Here is a 6,532-nt window from a genome sequence, read left to right as displayed (position 1 = left end):
CAATACTTCCTTAATCCACTTTCGATAATCCTTTGAAAACCTGGTTTGAGACAGTATTGAGGTAAATCTTATGTTTTTTCTCTTTCTCACAGTTAACTTTGTGACAATTCTGATTCTGTCCTGTGGAAAGTGCGGTCTCTCCAAATGAATCACTCACTACCTGGTGGCCATGGCAACGGCAGATCTGATGGTGGTTATCATCGATGTGATATTACGCAGGATTAATAACATGTATTTTCCAATTAGTTTCCTGTTTCTGACTCCAGTGTGTACTGTCATGGGTGTAATATACATTGTAACTGTAGACTGTTCTGTCTGGTTTACTGTCACCTTCACTTTTGATCGTTATGTAACAACCTGCTGTCAGAATCAACAATCAAAATACAGTACTGAGAAAACAGTGACAGTGGTTATCGTCACTGTGTTTGTGGTGAGCTGTGTGAGAACCATCCCCTTTTACTACATTACTGCACCAGCCTTTATAATTGACAATGTGTCATGACATTTTACTCCATCAGCTGATTATTTCACTTCTCCTTTGTGGAAGGTATATGAGTGGATTGACAGCATCATAACCCCTCTATTACCAATCCTTTTAATTATATTGTTCAATGCTCTAACTGTCAGACACATTATAGTCGCAAATAGAGACCGCAGGGAACTCCGAAGTAACAGTGAGAATCAAAATGATCCAGAGATGAAGATTCGGCGGAAATCCATGATTTTTCTTTTCACTATTTCTGCCAATTTCATACTATTGTGGATGACGTATGTTGTGTATTTGGTAAACTGGCCAGTGATGAACTTTAATTATACCGACAAATATTTCACTGACCCCATATATATTACACAACAAGTTGGGTTTATGCTGCAGCTTCTCAGTTCCTGCACAAACACTTGTATCTATGGACTAACACAGTGGAAATTCAGAGAGGAGCTGAAGAATGGGGTGAAATACTTATTAATAGTGAATGGGAAATTATATCAACTACATGTTCAACATCACTAACTTGAAGCAGGACTGATAGTTTTACAGGTCTTCATGCTTTTATATGCTTGATATTTTGGGGCAGGTCAAGAGCAAATAAAAGATTTTGTATAATTATGCAGACTGGCTAAAATATTAAAGTTGAATTTTACTGTCGCAAATGAAAGGTAAAGTCTGTGGAATGGAGTCACATGTATCTTACATGAAATATTCCAGTGTTAATTTTGTTACAGGATTTGTGGAGTTGCAGCAACCGCACACCACCAGAAATCATCAGATTCATTCCCCATAAAGGAGAGAGGAAGCTAAAAATATAAAAAACATGTTCCAACATGCATTACAATTCACGATTGGATCAGCACATGTAAACTTTTCTTATTCAACAACAAATTCACATAGTTTAAAAGATAACATTGAAGAAAAAGAATTCTCATATAAAGGTCAAAATGGGATTTAATATTAGGGAAGCATCTGTTCATTGCCGGTATTCCCGACAGTCATTCACGGTTTGATCTCATATTTGTTACCCAAGTCCCAGTGAAACGTACTTGAATGTATCTGCTGGACAACTGGATCATGCTGGATTACATTTAACTAGCCTCACTTTCCTCGAAACATCCCTTTCTCCAATGTCATCCTGGAATGCAGAGTAAACCCCCCACATCTCTCCACCAATAACCAAGTCTTCTTAATCTCCACTGCCCACAATCTCCTCCTCCATCACCTTTAGCAGCAAGTGTGTGAAGTTATTTTCCACTAAACTCGAGAACATCCGTCATCTGCTTTTGTAGAAAGCCACCTTCACTTCCCCACCTCACCAAACCTATTCCAGGATCCCCCTGTACTGGCCGTGAACAGAATGCTTTTACCAATTTCTCTTGTATCTCCCCTCAAACACTATTTGAATCCATCTTGTCCATGAAACCCACCTCCTGCTGCATTGAGCTTATTTCCACTCACTACTAAACCATTCATCTTCTGTTCCTTGTCCCAATATTATTTGTTACTAAATGACTGACTCTCTTCTCACATGTGCCCATTCCCTTTCGAAACAGCTATTGTCAGCACTTCCCCAACAGCCAATCTTCAACTCCTCTGTTCTTCCAAACTACATGGTGAACCAACCTTTTCTCTTCAAATCCCTTCAACATGTTGTTGCCTCCCAAATCCGTGCATGTTTCCAACAATTCCATATTGAATCTCTTCAATAAATTTTATACCCCTGACACAATACTGAAACAGTCCTAACCTGCTTACAGACACCCCGCCATTTTTCCAGTAAGTAGAAAAAGGGTGAGGCACGGTCCAAATCTTCCAGGAGCTGGATCCGTGACCTCACATATGCACTTTGGGACGCTACGAGCTGCAGGTCCCTCAGCGCGCCCCTCTTCTCTTTGTACACCTGCCACAGGGCCGGGTCCACGACAGCATGACTGAAGCGGGACTCCATGTTGACCATCTCCCTCTCTAGGTGCCTGATCTCGGCTTCCTGCATCTTGGTTGACACCTTCACGTACTCCTGACGGAAGACACGGATGTGAATCGTGCCTTATCTCACCATCGCCTCAAGTAGGGGAAGTTCCCTTCTTCCTTCACCAGTTGGCCCAGAATCAACGAACGAATCCCGGAATCACTCGTCCTCCAGCAGTCAGTTGTTAAAGTGCCAGTACACGGACCCCGCCTGCGTACTGAGCGGAGTGAACTCCACCCACACCCGGCGGTGGTCTGAGCATGGCACCAGCCACATGGAGGCCACCGAAATGCGGGAGACATACGTGTGCAAAATGTAGAGGCAGTCGATTCGGGACCCTCCTCCTCCAGATCTCCAGGTGAAGGCGCTGGAGTCAGTATGGAGATTCTGCCAGATGTCCACCAAGAGCTGATCAGCTCCCTCAACTTCTGCACCAATGATTGGCCTGCTGGGGACCGGAGCAATCTCCCACCTTGAAGGTACTGTTAATATCCCCCCCCAAGGATGATGCTTTCACTGCTATCGATAGAGCTCAAGAGAGCGGACACTTCTTCACAGAAGCGCACTTACAACGTGCCAGGCCTGGGTGTGTCCATGTTCACAAAGCAGTGCGAGGCTGGCAATGGTTATCTTCATGTCAAAGGTACTTAAAAATCGTCACCGACACCTCACTGTGAGGAGAGAGCGGAAGTGCACCTGGCCCTCCACTCCTCCAGCAACCCATTGAGGAACGCATTAAACTGGCACCTCGCAACCAGTTTCATGCCCGCGCCTTTCCCTGCTTTCTTGAGGGCAGCACAGATGGACCGGATGATCAGCGCCAGATTCGACCAGCTGAACTTTATTGCGGCAGCCCCTGCACGCTGCGAGGCAATCGCAGAGTTCTGCCTTGGGGATGAGAGGAGACTCAGTGGGAGGCATGTGAGACTCCACTGCCTCACTGGCAATGGAATCAAAGTCATCCTCCATTCTCCACATTGAGTCCCCATCCTCCACTGGCTCATCGCCACCAGCGGCCGACACACCCACCACACACTGTGGGACAGATGTCCTGGCCACGCCAGCTTGTCCCGCCTCCATCACAATCCCACCCCCAGGATCAATGACGGAGGAGTCCTCTTTGGGTTCTACTGTGGAACTGGAGCCTATAGGCGCCAGTGGTTCAGGACCCCCCTCCACCTCCATCCCCAGGCCAATGAGCCAGTTGCAGGGGAGATGGAAGTTCCCGACTCTGGAAAACCAGCCAGAGCCGAGACCAGAGGCGGAGAGGGGTGGCTATCTCCCATCCCGCCAGCACCTACAGGTCCAGCAGACAGGTAATTACACAAATTGGCCTCCAGGTCGGGTACATCCTGGGAGGCAGCGTCAGACTGTTGGGAGGGCAGCCCCTCACAGGTCTTGCCCCCGCCCAGGACTCCTGACCCATCGGCCAAAGGAATAATTTCTCCTGTGGGGTCCACACACTCCCTTCTCAAGGTTGGGCCCCCCACCTCAGGAGTTGACAAGAATACAGGAGCATCTCCCCCTCCCTCCGTTCCGAGGGGTGGAGGGTTCCCGCCCAGGGCTCAAGGCCCAGATCATGCTGGTGGCAAGTGCAGCCTGAGGACCCAGGGTAGAAGATTGGTCCCGTGGTTCAGGGCCTTCTTCAGAGGAGGGAACTCTCCTCCTCTTATTTTGGGAAGGGCGCGGAGACTCAGAGACCTCCATCTCAGTAGAGGGCTCAGCTTCGTCCTCCACGCCCCCCTGCCCAGGATTTTGGGCACGAGCTGAGTCGCTGGGCAGGTGGGCTCCCCTGGATCAGCCACGAGGGCTGAGCTCAGGCTCAGGACGTTTTTTCCATGCCCAGGGGACGCGCCTTCTGTTGTTTTGTTTTGCACTGTGAAGACCACAGCCTCTGGAACCGCCTGAGTTGTGGTCACTACAGGTGTAGGGGGAGTAGGTAGAGGTGCAGTGGTGCCACCCTGGGCCGCTGAGGTGGGGTTGGTGGCCCGGAGGTTGGGGCAGCTCTTCCGAAAATACCCCACACCCTTGCAAGCCTGGCACAGCACCCCTTCCGAGGTCCAGAAGATGAGGTAGGCCGCCCCCAGGAACTCCACAATAAACTGGCCCTCTGTTAACTCCTCCCATGCTAACTGCATAAAGAGTTGGCGGCAGAAGAAGTAGACATGACGCAGGCTGTTCTCCTGAAGACCGAGCGGGACTGGGGTGAGCCCAGTCTTTACCTCTCCCAGCTGAGGATGGAGGAGCTCACCAGGAATGAAGGGCAGGACATTTGATACAATGACCCGTTGTGCAGTGGCCTCCAGGGGGTTCACTGGCAGAAAGGTCCCATCCACGGTGAGCCCCTTGCTCAGGGCCAGGGACACTGCTCACTCATTCTTCAGGAAAAACACAGCTTTCCCATATATTTTAGAGGCAGCAACAATGGCCGATGGGCCGACAAACTCAGCCATTGCTTTTTCGCTTGCCTCTAGCGTCATGTTCAGGTGGATGTTCCTTTTGACCCCATGCTGAGACGTTATAAATGCAAAAGGTGACGGGGCAACAGCAGCTGCAGCAGCATATGTGTGGGAGGGCCTCGCCACCAGTGAAGACGTGCTTGCCATGGGGTCTAAGAGCCACGCCCATCCCTAAGAAACAAAGTAAATTGACATAATTGAAACAAAAACAAACAAACTTCTTGTTTGCGGCACAGTGGTACAGTGGTTAGCACCGCAGCCTCACAGCTCCAGCGACCTGGGTTCAATTCTGGGTACTGCCTGTGTGGAGTTTGCAAGTTCTCCCTGTGTCTGCGTGGGTTTCCTCCGGGTGCTCCGGTTTCCTCCCACAAGCCAAAGACTTGCAGGTTGATAGGTAAATTGGCCATTAGCAATTGTCCCGAGTATAGGTAGCTGGTAGGGAAATATAGACAGGTGGGGATGTGGTAGGAATATGGTATTAGTGTAGGATTAGTATAAATGGGTTGTTGATGGTCGGCACAGACTCGGTGGGCCGAAGGGCCTGTTTCAGTGCTGTATCTCTAATCTAATCTAAAATGATGTGGGAGTAGAGGAGGATAGGGTTAAGAAGATAAAGGAAAAGGGGAGGATAGGTGACTGAGTGGAGGAAGGAAGAGAAAAGCTGCGAAGGAGTTCGCTCCAACTGCTTGTTGGAAGACCTTAATACAGTCAGTCCAAAACTGTTAGTTGCCTTCCAGTTGGGAGAGGCTTCTTCGCCCGGGACGGCTGGAGCCGCCTGGTACTCTCCTCTTCCAATTCTTCACAAAGAGTCTTTACCCAGGCAACTCCAGCTGTCCCGAGCAGGCAGTTGGGGTGGGGAGGGAGCTCCCTGTGTGCAAGCAGCAATACAAATACAGGGGCCCCCTACCGGATTTGCAACCCCATCTCTGAGTCTTCCAGTCTCTTCTCCCTTCCCCAAACAGTTCAAACTTAGAGTCTATCTGGTACTCTAACATCCACCTCTCCAAAAAGAATTGCAGCCTTCCTTGATGAATTCACTTGTTCTGTCTCTCTACTCTGCAGTTTCTCCACTCTGCAGTTTCTCCTCTCCAGTAACTCCAGTCTCCTCTCTCCACTCTGCAGTCTCCACTCTGCAGTTACTCCAGTCTCCTCTCTCCACTCTGCAGTCTCCACTCTGCAGTTACTCCAGTCTCCACTCTCCACTCTGCAGTCTCCACTCTGCAGTTACTCCAGTCCCCTCTCTCCACTCTGCATGTCTTGACACTTCAGTTACTCCAGTCTCCTCTTTCCACTCTGCAGTCTCCACTCTGCAGTTACTCCAGTCTCCTCTTTCCACTCTGCAGTCTTGACACTTCAGTTACTCCAGTCCCCTCTTGCCACTCTGCAGTCTCCCCTCTCCAGCTACCCCAGTCTCCTCTTTCCACTGTGCAGTCTCCACTCTGCAGTTACTCCAGTCTCCACTCTGCACTCTCCAGTCTCCTCTCTCCACTCTGCAGTCTCCTCTCTCCAGTTACTCCAGTCCCCTCTCTCCACTCGGCAGTCTTGACACTTCAGGTACTCCAGTCTCCTCTCTCTACTCTGCAGTCTCCTCTCTCCAATCTGCCGTCTCCTCTC

This window comes from Heterodontus francisci, unplaced genomic scaffold (assembly GCF_036365525.1).
Source record: "Heterodontus francisci isolate sHetFra1 unplaced genomic scaffold, sHetFra1.hap1 HAP1_SCAFFOLD_550, whole genome shotgun sequence".
NCBI classification, from domain to species: Eukaryota; Metazoa; Chordata; class Chondrichthyes; order Heterodontiformes; family Heterodontidae; genus Heterodontus; species Heterodontus francisci.
The sequence above is the reverse complement of the archived record's forward strand: the minus strand, read 5'-3'. Positions refer to the sequence as shown.